The sequence below is a fragment of the Phaseolus vulgaris genome, chromosome 1 (genome assembly GCF_000499845.2).
Source record: "Phaseolus vulgaris cultivar G19833 chromosome 1, P. vulgaris v2.0, whole genome shotgun sequence".
NCBI lineage: Eukaryota > Viridiplantae > Streptophyta > Magnoliopsida > Fabales > Fabaceae > Phaseolus > Phaseolus vulgaris.
In genome coordinates this window covers 14,485,801-14,498,882 of record NC_023759.2, presented here as the reverse complement: position 1 = coordinate 14,498,882, position 13,082 = coordinate 14,485,801, and the positions used below count along the sequence as shown (strand labels likewise).

At 36.4% G+C, this 13,082-nt stretch overlaps 1 long non-coding RNA gene across 1 annotated transcript; it reads right to left on the bottom strand.

Moving 5' to 3' along the window:
* Positions 1–214: 214 nt before the first annotated feature.
* On the bottom strand, positions 215–4,335 carry LOC137815455 (uncharacterized). The gene is made up of 3 exons (XR_011081751.1): positions 3,946–4,335; positions 3,671–3,877; positions 215–629 (listed from the first exon to the last, which is right to left on the bottom strand). It is a non-coding gene; the product is annotated as an uncharacterized lncRNA (long non-coding RNA).
* Between the last annotated feature and the right edge of the window lie 8,747 nt (positions 4,336–13,082).

Sequence of the window (13,082 nt, the reverse complement as noted above, 5' to 3'; positions counted from 1 at the left end):
ATGCGCGCGGTTTGTTCCTCCTCCTTATAGGAAGGAACTCTTGTTGAAGCTCCAACGACTTCATCAAGGACCTACGACGGTAGACAAATATTTTAAAGATCTAGAAACAATTTTGAGTAAGATAAATATGCATGATAGTGAAGAGTCAAAGATCACTAGGTTTGTGAGTGGTTTAAGGAGAGAAATTAAAGATGTTGTAGAATTATATGAGTATTCTTCTTTAAAGAAGTTGGTTCACCTAACCATCAAAGTGGAATCATATATTTTGACGAAAACAACTTTCAAAACTACTCATCATGATGTTTTCTACAAATCTTCAAGGAAGGATAAAAATAACATTTCTACAAAAACTTCTCCTTCCAATTTTTCAAAAGAAACCACTTCTTCCTATGGTGATTTAGATGGGACAACTTTTTCTCAATAAGACTCTGAGTTCAGGTGCCCTAATTGAGTTGGGAGAAATCCATCTCGGGGTAGATTCTTGAGGCTTGGGCGACAGTGTTTTCAAAGCCCGCCATGTAAGAGTTTGCAACATCATCCGTAAGGGCTTCCCTTTCTTTCACCATTTCCTCGCCCTTCTGGACTAACTCCTCATTCTTCTTAGCTAGCTCCTCCTTCAGCCTCTTCACCTTGGCTTGAAGCTCTGCGTTCTTGTTGGATAATTCTAAGGCCTCCCTGGACTTTTCAGTCAAGAGAGCTTTAGCTTCTTATTGCGATCGCTGGAGCTCTTCGTGAAGCTTGGATGTTTCCTACTTGAGACCCCCAACGTGTTGCAACAGCTCAGTGAGCTCGTGAGACTTCCTCTTGGCTGATCTTTTCCACTCTCTCAACTTGGAAATGGCTAGGCATTTTATGTCTAAGGCATGTCCCAGCTGCCTCACATCCTGCTCTACCAAGTGGTCTTCCTCTAGGCCCTCTAGCTTCTCCTTGGTCTTGGTAGGTAGCAGGTTCTTCTCAAGGTAGGAAGGGGCATCCAAGTTGGGATACCACAGTCCTTCCTCTGGAGCACTTGTACCCTCGCCCTCTTGCACCACTACTATGTCGCGAGGAGGAGGTGGGCTTGGCGGAGCAGCCTGCGTTGAAGGTGCATGCCCGTCTGAGACGGAAAGCTCGGAGGGTTTGATGGCGGCCTTTTGCCTCCTTTTGAAGACCGATCCAAAGTAGGTCTCCTCGTTGTCAGCAGAAGCAGGGGTGGCCAACTTCAAGCCTTCAGCAAGGAGAGCTTGGGCAACTGTCTTCATCTTCTTGGCTCTAGCTTCCAAATCTTTCTTGTTAAGCTTACCCAACATACTGTCTGCAAGAAAAATAGGACAATTTCAGCAAGCATATAAGTAAGTCCACATCAGTAGTAAAGGAAGAAAAGATACCGATGTATGTTTTTAGTCCCCATAGGGAGAACTCTTTGCTTATAAGGGTGGATGTATAAAAAACCACCTTCAAATTGGAGAAGAAGAGGCACACTTCCTGGTCCTGCTGTGGCATGCTCTCTAGGCATCGAGAACCTTGGAAGCTTGGTTTCTGGGTCTAGTACAAAGGGAACCCATATAGAAGAGTTGGGTCCCTCTTGTTGTAGCGTATTTTCAAAAATTTACCTTTGAAACCCTTATAAGATTGTTGGAAGGGTGATCACAATGCTCTCCCATTCACTCGTTGAATGAAACCAATAAATTGCAGCCCAAATTTTTGGCCTCAAAGAAATATAGGAAGACCCCCACAGATGGCAAAAGGCCGAAGTGGGCACAAAGGATGGAAAAACCCAGAACAAATGCCCATCTATTTGGATGTAGTTGGCTAGGGCGACATTGATCTCGGTAAGGAGCTCTTTTTTGAAATTATACAAAGGTAGACGAAGAAGAACTGTCTTGAAAACAGTGGTATAAAAATAACAAAAAGGACCATCAGGGTCCGAGGACTCATCACAACAAACAAGTTCGTCCTCCCTGCATGGGACTAACTTAAGACCTCTATCGTTTTCTCCCAAGATACACTTTTTAGGGCGTTCACTTTTCATATAAAGCACTATCTGCTCAGAAGAGGTGTATATGGAGGTTTCCTCTAGGAGGTTCTCAGGAGCCCAGGGGTACATGGTTTGGTAATTCATCACAACAGAGCATCTAAAACAAAAAAAACAACAAGCAAATACAGACACACATTCAGGCAATGAAAGCAACACACATTTCAGATTCAAGCAAAAAGATGAAGCTAACAGAGATAGCAATTAGTATTATCATAACAAAATGAATACAGAGTAGTCCCAACACAGGTAATATGAATATAATGATAGCGTCAGATGATACCAGTACATAGTCATGAGTTGGAGAAGGTACCCCGATTAAAAGAGCGAGTGGAGGCGAGGAAATTTGCCAGGTTAAGGGAGGAGGTGTAAAGAGTCTGAGAAGAGGCGCGAGAGCTTCGAAGGGGAGAAATGAAACAGTGCAAAATGTTGAAGAGTTTTGAACATTAAGAAACGCAATGTTGGGAAGGGTAAGCGGCAATGCCTTCCAGCCGTTGATAAAGGCCACATGTACGCTCACGATGGAGTGTGGTGAGATGTCCTCTCAAAAACGCTTCGTGCGTCACGCCACTACACACAAGACACGTAAGCCACCAAGAGCGAGCAAGAAGCATCTTCGCTAAAGCAAGCTCAGCTCGAGCCTGGGGGGCTTGTGTTCTGGACCAGAGCGTTGAGAGCTCAGCGCTCGGTGGTCAGACTTCAGCACCTGCCATAGACAGGTCAGCTCGGCTCTTGGGCCAAGTTGGTGGGCCATTTGATTAGGCCCCAGATGTATGTATTAGTTCCTTTTTCGTATAACAATTTATGCATAAGGCCTAGGCGGCTAGTGAAGGGTGTGGACCTAGGGGTGTGCTTAGTGCGCAGGGGGTCTAGCTTAAGTAAACGTTTTCTTTTAAACCTAAGCTCATGTGTGGTAGGGCACGTAAAGGTTAGGTTGCATGTATTCAGAAGAGAGGTGTAGCACCACGCTGAGGGTGGCTACGTAAACAAATTGGACCCCTGATACCGGTATATGAGTCGGTACCCTGGTTGTTATTCTGTTATTATTTTATGCACTCTCTGGAGGAAAGATTCTGTTTTGTTGCAACATTGTGAGAGTGTGCCCTTGAGCATAATATTTTCATGTTGAGTATGTTTTCAGTTAAGATTATATTCTCATGATAGAAAGTTGTTAGAAGAGGTAAACTTTAAAAGGAACTGGAGATCCCAGGTTAAGGTATGTTGTTTCTAAGACTGAAACTTATTACTTCTTGTTTCTTATAGGTCCTGTATTGACTTGGTCGTCGAAATGCAATCAACAGGTAGGGTCTCTCTATCTCAACGGAATCGCACTCCAACACAACAAATGGAAGAGCAGATTCCAACAGAGACAGACGGAGCCAGAGCTTGTCGTCAGAGTCAACTGGCGAGCAGGTCAACCAGCAAGAACATGCACCAACATAATTAGCCCAATGTTACAGCATAGAAACCAGAAAAACATGGCTGGTGCAGAACTGCAACTCCAAACCAGTCTTCAATTTCTAAACACCAATTGCGCACCAACTGTTTGACGCAATGTTTAGCCAATTCCAATTACCAATTACCAATTCACAGACCAATTGCATTTAGCGTGGCTAGTGCACTCATTCTTTGAGGAATATGCACCTCAATTAGCACCGAACGAATTAGGGCCGATTCCCTTGTTATTGCTTCAGCTACAATCACCGCTTAATGTCTCAGGATGAATTGCCACTGGAATTTCACTGCACCTTTCTCCGTTTCAATATTACGTTCGAACAAGACAAATTCACCAATCAGAAGGTTGCGTGTTGGTTTCACGTCAAGTTCACCAATCAGAAATCAAAAAATTTGTTTCACCGATCTCTGTTCAACAGATTGTGCACATCAGAGAGTAACAAACAATGGACTCTTAACAATTAAATTTCAATTACCTATGTCTCCGATTCCTCGGATTTCAATTTTTCTTTTTGCGATGAACTTTTGCAGTGTCGGCGAAGAAGTAATTGAGAATCTCTACCGATTCAAGAACCATCGCGCTCGCAAATGATGAATTGCACTTCAACGAAATCAAACAGAAGATGGACGCTAATGAAAACGAAAACAATCTCAAGTAAATCTGAAAAACGTTTCAGATTCAACAATCACCACCGCACCATAAATTTCAAGAATTTCACAAACAGATCCAAACGAACTGATATTCTCACCTCTTAATTCTTCTTTTCGAACCACAAAATATTTTGAAAAAAGAAAAACAAATTGTGCAAAAAATTGCGATAATGAAATTTCAAGAAACCAAGAAAATTGATAATGATCTAATAGCAATTAAAGAACTCAAAGATAAGAATAAAAACACTCAAGAATTTGAAATTATATAGAATTTTGAAAAAAAATTACAAAAGTTCACTAAAGGATGTGATGACAAATTCATGACTAATCATGACTCTAGACAAAACTTCATGATAATAAAATTAAAATGACTCAATTATAAGAAAAAATTTCACCAAAGAAATTTGAAGAAAACTCAAGAAAATTCAAAAGAACACATGAACATGAACAATGTTGAATATTGGAGATTTGACGTTTCAAAACCACATTAAGCCTGAAGCTGTGCTGCTTTTTGGTTTGGGTGTAGATTAGGTTGTTTAGAATCTTTGTTAAGATCAGTTCTAATTCCTACACAAAGCTTGATCAGTCAGGTTTAAAAGAAACAAAGTATTTTTTCCAAACAAAGGGAAAGCAACCGGTTGAATCATCGAGATAATCGGTTCTTTGTCACTTAGCTAGCTTGAGGTTTTTGAAACTGCTTTTTGAATTAGTTATGCAATAGTTTAACTCATTCAACTGGTTAAATCGTGGTTTCAACCAGTTAAATGTGTGTTTTCAGAACATTTTTTTTGAAAACATGTTTTAACATATTCAATGATTAAAACTCTCTTAAATGGCTACATTTCAGAGCTATAAATATAGTCTCTCTTTCAAAGAAAAATATACATTCAAATACAACAAGTATTGATACAGATTTGAGATCAAAGAAAGAGATTCGTTTTTTGAAAAGATTTTTCAAAAAGTGCAATATTGCTTTTCAAGCTTTGTTGTGGTGACAAGATCTGATCATATGACTTCCTATATTGTGTTAATCCAGGTGTTTTCTATCCTTTTGTAGATTCTTGTAATTGTACTTCCTTTATATACTGTGTGTGTTTGAAATCCTGTAAAGACAGAGGTTGTTGTGTCTTGAGGTGTGAAGTGTTGCAAAGAGGGTGAGTAGGCTTTGTTGGATTCAAAGTCACATCTTTGTGGTGTGTGTTGTAATCTGATTGTGATTACTAGTGGAACTCAGAGGATTGTCTGAGAACTAGATGTAGCTCAAGGATTGAGTGAACCAGTATAAACCTTTTGTATAAATCTCTCTTCTCTCAAACTCTCTATAACTGTTTGTGTTAATTCATTTCTGTTGTTGGTATAAACAACCGACTAAAACGAAGTTTTAACTGGCTAAAATTCTGATAACAATTTTTGTTTGATCCCTTGTCCCTAAAACAACCCAGATGAATGTAATAGGCACAAAATGGGTTTTCAGGAACAAATCGGATGACTCAGGCATCATCACAAGGAACAAAGCCAGGCTCGTTGCCAAGGGTTATAACCAAGCTAAAGGAATTGATTATGATGAGACCTTCGCAACAGTAGTAAGGTTAGAAGTTGTAAGACATTTATTAGCTTTTGCTTGTATGAGTGGTTTCAAATTATTTCAGATGGACGTGAAAAGTGTTTTTCTCAATCGAGTTGTAAATGAAGAGATCTATGTTTCACAACCACCTGAGTTTGAAGATCACAAGCATCTTGATCATGTATACAAGCTAAAGAAAGCCTTGTATGGTCTCAAGCAAGCACCATGGCAATGGTATGAAAGGCTAAGTCACTTTCTCCTATCTCATCAATATGAAAGAGGAAAGGTTGATAAAACTTTATTCATTAAAAAGGCTAACTCTGATGTTATCTTAGTACAAATATATGTGGATGATATTATATTTGGCTCTTCTAATGCAAAACTTTGTGAGGAATTTGTCAAAGCTATGCAGGGAGAGTTCGAGATGTCAATGATGGGGAACTTTCCTTCTTACTTGGACTGCAAGTCAAGCAATCCAAAAAAGGTATCTTTGTATGTCAAACCAAGTACTGCAATGACATACTCAAGAAGTTTGAGATGGAAGCTTGTAAAGCTGCAACAACGCCTATGTCAACAAATTGCTACTTAGATAGTGATGAAGCTGGACCAGAAGTTGGTTAAACCAAATACAGAGAATTAATAGGCTCTCTATTGTACCTTACAACAAGCATACCGGATATAATGTTCGTTTTCTGCCTCTGTGCACGATTCCAATCTTGTCCCAAGGAATCACATCTCAAAGCTGCCAAGAGGATCTTGAAGTATCTGAAAGACACAACATCCATGGGGTTATGGTATCCTTCGCATTCTCCTATTCATTTAATAGGATACTTTTACTTTGACTTTGCAGGTTGCAGGTTGCAAATTAGACAGAAAGAGTATGAGTGGAACATGCCACCTACTTGTACCTAGCCTTATTTCATGGCACAGTAAAAAGCAAGCATGTGTAATTTATCAACAGCTGAAGCTGAATATATAGCTGCAGGAAGCTGTTGTGCACAGATTTTGTGGATCAAGCAACAGCTTGAAGACTTTGGATTGAAGATTAACAAAGTTCCTTTGTTGTGTGACAACACAAGTGCCATAAATCTTACGAAAAATCAGGTTCAACACTCAAGGACAAAGCATATTGAGATTAGGAATCACTTCATCCGTGATCATGTCAACAATGGAGATTGTGAAATTAAGTTTGTCGCAACAAAAAGTCATCTTGCAGACATCTTTACCAAACCTCTATAAAAGGACATGTTATATTCTCTAAGGAATGAATTGGGTATAATTGATATGCATGCCTTGTCTTAAAATTGTTTTTAAACCTGCCTTTTGTCTATTTGATGAGACAAATAGGGGGAGAAGTTTGGTTGGTTCTGTAATGTTCTTAATAACTGCCTTTTTTACTGCTTTGAACATTGCTGCTATGAACTACTTTAAATTTGAACATTGTTTTAAACTGTTAACTCTGTTTTACAAAATTTCAACCAGTTATTCCTGCAAAATAACCGATTGTTTATCTGTTTTGCACCTGTGTATGTGTGCTGGTTTCTCATCTAATTTGGCTGATGTTCCTATTTTGGAAATCACCAAGAGAGAACTAGTTTTTGGTGCTTATTTGATTTGGAATAGATTACCCTATGTTTCTGTGTTTGCTCATGAATGATGGTTGAACAGATTCTAAACAAAGAACATTCCTTAAAGCATCCCAAGGATTTGTCTCCATTAAATAGGGGGAGATTATTGAACATTGGAGCTTTGATGTTTCAAATCAACATAAAGCCTGAAGTTGTGCTGCTTTTTGGTTTTGGGTTTAGATTAGGTTGTTTAGAATCTTTGTTAGGATCAGTTCTAATTCCTACACAAAGCTTGATCAATCAGTTTTAAAAGAAACAAAGTGTTTTTCCAAGTACAGGGAAAACAACCGGTTCAATCATCGAGATAATTGGTTGTTTTGTCACTTAGCTGGCTTGAGGTTTTTGAAACTGCTTTTTGAATTAGTTATGCAACAGCTTAACTCATTCAACTGGTTAAATCGTGGTTTCAACCGGTTAAATGTGTGTTTTCATAACAGTTTTTGAAAACTTGTTTTAACTTATTCAGTGATTAAAACTGTCTTAAATGACTACATTTCAAAGCTATAAATATAGTCTCTCTTTCAAAGCAAAATATATATTCAAATACAACAAGTATTGATACAGATTTGAGATCAAAGAAAGAGATTCGTTTTTTGAAAAGAGTTTTTCAAAAAGTGCAAAATTGTTTTTCAAGCTTTGTTGCGGTGACAAGATCTGATCATAGGACTTCTTGTATTGTGTTAATCCAAGTGTTTTCTATCCTTGTGTAGATTCTTGTAATTGTAGTTCCTTTATATACTGTGTTTGTTTGAAATGTTGTAAAGACAGAGGTTGTTGTGTCTTGAGGTGTGAAGTGTTGCAAAGAGGGTGAGTAGGCTTTGTGGGATTCAAAGTCACCTCTTTATGGTGTGTGTTGTAATCTGATTGTGATTACTAGTGGAACTCAAAGGATTGTCTGAGAACTGGATGTAGCTCAAGGATTGAGTGAACTAGTATAAACCTTCTGTGTAAATCTCTCTTCTCTCAAACTCTCTATAACTATTTGTGTTAATTCATTTCTGTTGCTGGTATAAACAACCGACTAAAACGAAGTTTTAACTGGTTAAAATTCTGATAACAGTTTTTGTTTAATTGCTTTCCTTAAGTACTTATCTGGATTGTTTGTTAAAGATTCATTCTAAACCAAGCCTTTGCGAAAATCTTTCATAAAACAATTCACCCCCCTCCCCCCCCCCCCCCTCTTGTTTAAGCCATCAATTCTTACACACAAGAACACCTAAAAACACATACATGAAGGTTCAAGTAAGAACAATTCATTTGAACAGAACAAAAATATAAAAAACACAAATCAATGAGTAAACATTCAAAACAATCTAGAAAATTCTGAACAAAGCTCTGATACCACATGATGCAATCCTAACTTGCATCTTCATTTGTAGATCTTCTTTTCATTGTTTTAATTTGAATATCTTCTACGGATGATGAACATTATTGCATAAGCTTGAATAATTGTAGAAATTTGGAAGAGATGAAAATTATGTCGGTGAATCTAAGTGAGGTTAGGCCAATACTACTAGGAAGAGTCAAGAAATTTGTCTAACAAGAAGACAACTATAGAGAGATTTGAACAAGTAAATGTTCAATTGGACAACATTTCACTCCTCAAATCAAAGTTAAAAATCATGTACAAGAGACTCTTATTTATGGGAGAAAGTCTTTCAAGATCTCTCAAATGAGAGTGTGACAAGTGTCACCACCTTATTGGTTGAAATCCTCTCCATTGAGGAGAAGACATTTTGGAACCTCGCCATGATTATTCTAGGTTCTTCTCTTATTCCTACCCTCATTAATAATAACTCTGTTTCTGCCTATAATCCTCTACAATAATGTTCTTTTGCTTGAGTTTTTGGAGTTTGTACATCAACTCCCTATCATAGTAGTTGGGCACGTGACATTTTCTTAGGGCTACCCTAAGTTCGTTCCAATATATTATTTAAGGGTTATTGTGAATCCTAAGGTCTTTTCACTAGAGTTGTCCACCAATACATTGTTGGTCTCTGAAAGCTAAGTGTAGTCAAGGACACTTTCCTCTCATGGTCTATTTGGTGACACTAAAAAATTTGTCCCACCTTCATCTCCCAATATAAATATTCCACAACATTTTCTCAACCATGGAAAGGGGGAAGTACCTTGGGTTCTTTAGGGATTATTATTTAGGTATATGATAATGTCTTGGGGGTGGTTGATAATAATCATCATTATGGTGACTACTATACACTCGTTCACTTTGGGATTGGGGTTCACGACTATAATTTCTTCTGTGACTAGGCCCCTCATCATGTTTGCTCTTAGCCCTTTATTGGTTCCTCATTAGTTCAACAAACATGTCCCTTATTTCAGTTATTTATCTATCTTTCAACATTTTCTTTAAGTCTTCTAAGCTTATTTCTCAAATTAATTTCTTCTCTTGGATCCCTAATACTACCATGCACACCAAACGAATGATAAGAATTATCAATCACTGTTGAATTAAATACTTGATTTGATTCAATAAAGAGGGATAAAAGTTTTTACAAAAAGGTTTTTGGTATTAAAAGTGTCCTACATGGTCAAGAAGTCAACATTTCTCTAAGTTCACTCCCGTGAAAGAGAGGTGAGTCACTAGAACAAGCTTATAAACCAGGGCTTTCCTAGCCAGAGATCCCCTGATAGTTTCCACAAATTTTCCTTGAAATAAACTTCAAAACAACTATTCCAAATTGTGTGTGTACAAAAAATCCTAAAAAACCAAAGGAAGGTCAACTATTTGCCTTAAAGAGAGGATTTCCTATTTGTCAAGAAGACTTAAAAATAATAAAAGAGAGTTAAGAAATAAAATTGCAAACAAATTGATATCTCAAAGAAATCAATAAACTAGGTGATTTTTCCTAAGTGAAAGTACAATTGACACTTGGAGCTCATTGACACACTTTCATAACTTAATGCGCTTTTACTATTACAATGTTTTAGTGGGATTTTTCTAAAGACATTTTCCCAATAACTTAAGCAAAAAACGAAAGTGAAAAACTCAAATTTACAAAGGTTCCATGATAGTTATACATAAAAAAATGTTGTGAGCGAAGTAACTCCAAAAATATGTGCTTCTTTATTGCTTTTCTTATGTTTTGCTTTACTTTTCTTCTAATTTTAGCACACATCTCCATTCCTCGGGTGCTTGCACTCCAAATTCCCTTTTCTTCCAAAGTCTTAGCCATAAGAATGATCTTCCACAAGTTCTTCACCAACACACCTAATTGCCACCTTAGGGAAAGGTGAGTTCAAGCCAAAGCTCAAGTAAAAGCAAGGTGTAAAGTCCAATGACTTCAAGATGAGTACAAAGAAAATTAAAAATAGAAAATGCTCAATTTATGAGTTCAAACATCAATTCATAGATTGCATGGCAAAACTCAAAGAAGATAGAAGAAAGTGACAAGCAATAATAGGCACAATTTTAAAAGTGAGCACTAAAAATGTGCCTAGTGAAAGGTGCCATATAGTAGGATTTCAAAAACACAAAAAAATTGAAGACTCAAATTGAACCAAATACAGTAGGTATATCTCGGCACATGTTCAAAATTTCTCAAACAAAGATGTCAAAGTTCACTATCAACTCAAATTAGCATACAAAATTCACCAAAGCATGTTTCTAGTATGGAGTTGCTCTCATTTCTTGCCTTTTTCAATTAGGCAATGTGGCTTTTTAGTGCAATTGTTCTTTTTAAAAAAATTCTTTTTTAGACCTTAAACTTTTGGTCCAACAGGTTACAACACAAAACTTTTAAGAAGAACTCATTTCATACAATCCGAAAGCATTTTGTGGGTACTATGTTGTTGGTTCTAGATTTTTAAATTTGGAATAAAGAGATAATCATTCTAGAAACTCTGTTATGAAAGATGGTTATTTGCTTCTCAGAAGTGTAAATCTGGAAGATATTTTTGTATTGGAAAAAATATTCCGAAAAGAGAAATCCAAAATGTTAGTTATGAATTCTCGAAGAAAAAACACCAGGAACTATCTGATAAAACACCAGAGAACCACTGAAAAACTCTTAAAGTCAAAACCCTAAGAGTTTTTTTAAAAACTTATGAGGGTATTTATGTCATTTGACTTCAGTGATATAGTGTTGGTTACAAAACAGTAAAAGTCATCCTTACCTCAATCACCAAACCCAGTTTCCAACCACAACCACGACCTCCAATGCACCTTGTCATAGCTCAGCCTTGCCTCCACCTGCAATCCACCAGTACCAAACAACCAACATTCTCACTCCTTCATTTCAAATTAAAACTTCAAGGGTAATTTGTGCATTTAAAAAAAATATATAGTGCAGGTCCCAAATGATATGGTGTAGGAAGCAAAAGTCTTACGGTTTTGACTTCCCTAATAAAGAGGGTTGCACCTTGACTTTCAAATTGAGGCTTTGACTTCCAAGTTAAACCCCAATCAAGCGCAAATTGAGCCCACTTATGTGTTTATTTTAAGAAATTCCTATTCTTATACATTTTTCTACTTTCTATTTTATACACACACCACTTCTTACATTTTTATAAAGTTGAGAAAAAAGGAAAAATATTCTTCAAGTATGGGTTCTCTCCCCCAATTAGGCTTCATCTTCTTCATTCTTCTCAACCCAAGATGTGGTGGTTCGATGATCCTCTATCATAACGAAAGAGTAAATCTTAAATAAAAGAAAAATAAATTAGAAGTTCAAGTTAAAAACTACAAAAATTGATCCAAGCAAAACCAGAAAAGTTGGTTTGTTTTGGATTAATTTTTTTAATATGGATTAAATCTTGGATTAATTTTTTTAATATGGATTAAATCAAATTGTATATATTTTTATGTTTAGTTCAAATGTATTTTTAACCAAAAACTGAAAAGGACCGTACTTCACACACCTTTATCTAAAGTTTTAATATCACAAAGTGAAATAGGTTCTCTATTATCTCTCAAATTGTACAAGAAATTAGAACACATAAAATGCAAGCTTATACAAGAAATTAGAACACATAAAATGCTAGCTTAAATACTTTGTAATAGATTTTAGAATTGTAGTTGTGTTTTATATTCTCAAACAATTGTCTTCTTTATGCCTTTATAATTGCTCATGAATATAATTGTTGTAGAGCAATCTTTGTCCTTAATATTGTTAAGTGATTTTTATATTATTCTCCTTCAATTTTGGTGTAAATAATTACTTGATTTAAATTTTACAACTTTACATGGATCTTTGTTGAAAATGTCCTTTTTTTTACTTGTTGCTTAAGATAACTATAGAAACTAAGTGTAAGATATTATATCATAAAATATATGTTTCATTTCCTTATAAGTGATTCATTTGATTAAGAAATGTTATTTCCTTGTAAATGTAAAGATATTCATTAGAAATATTCATTCAAATGTCATTATCTTATTTATAGAAGGTATGTACTTTGGAAATAATTTTCAAACACCTTTAAAGGTTAATTTTTGTACTACTAGGGACCATGGATTTCAAGTTGCAAGTGCACTCCCCAACCTAAGGAGAATTTTTGGTCGAGAAGGTTTTAACGAGACACTCAATAAAATGACTATTTACCATAATACTTGTGTTAACCTAATCCTTGTAGAACTAGGACTCAACATGACCATATAAATATGCACAACAACCAAGGCAAATGTATGCATTTTTACTACAATATTTATTGTCTTTGACAATCAAGTGCTAACTTGAGCGTCAGTGAACCTTTTAGTCAAACTCTAAGACTGTCCATTTTTTTCCTTTTCCCATCCTACCCCTTTAGCTTGTTT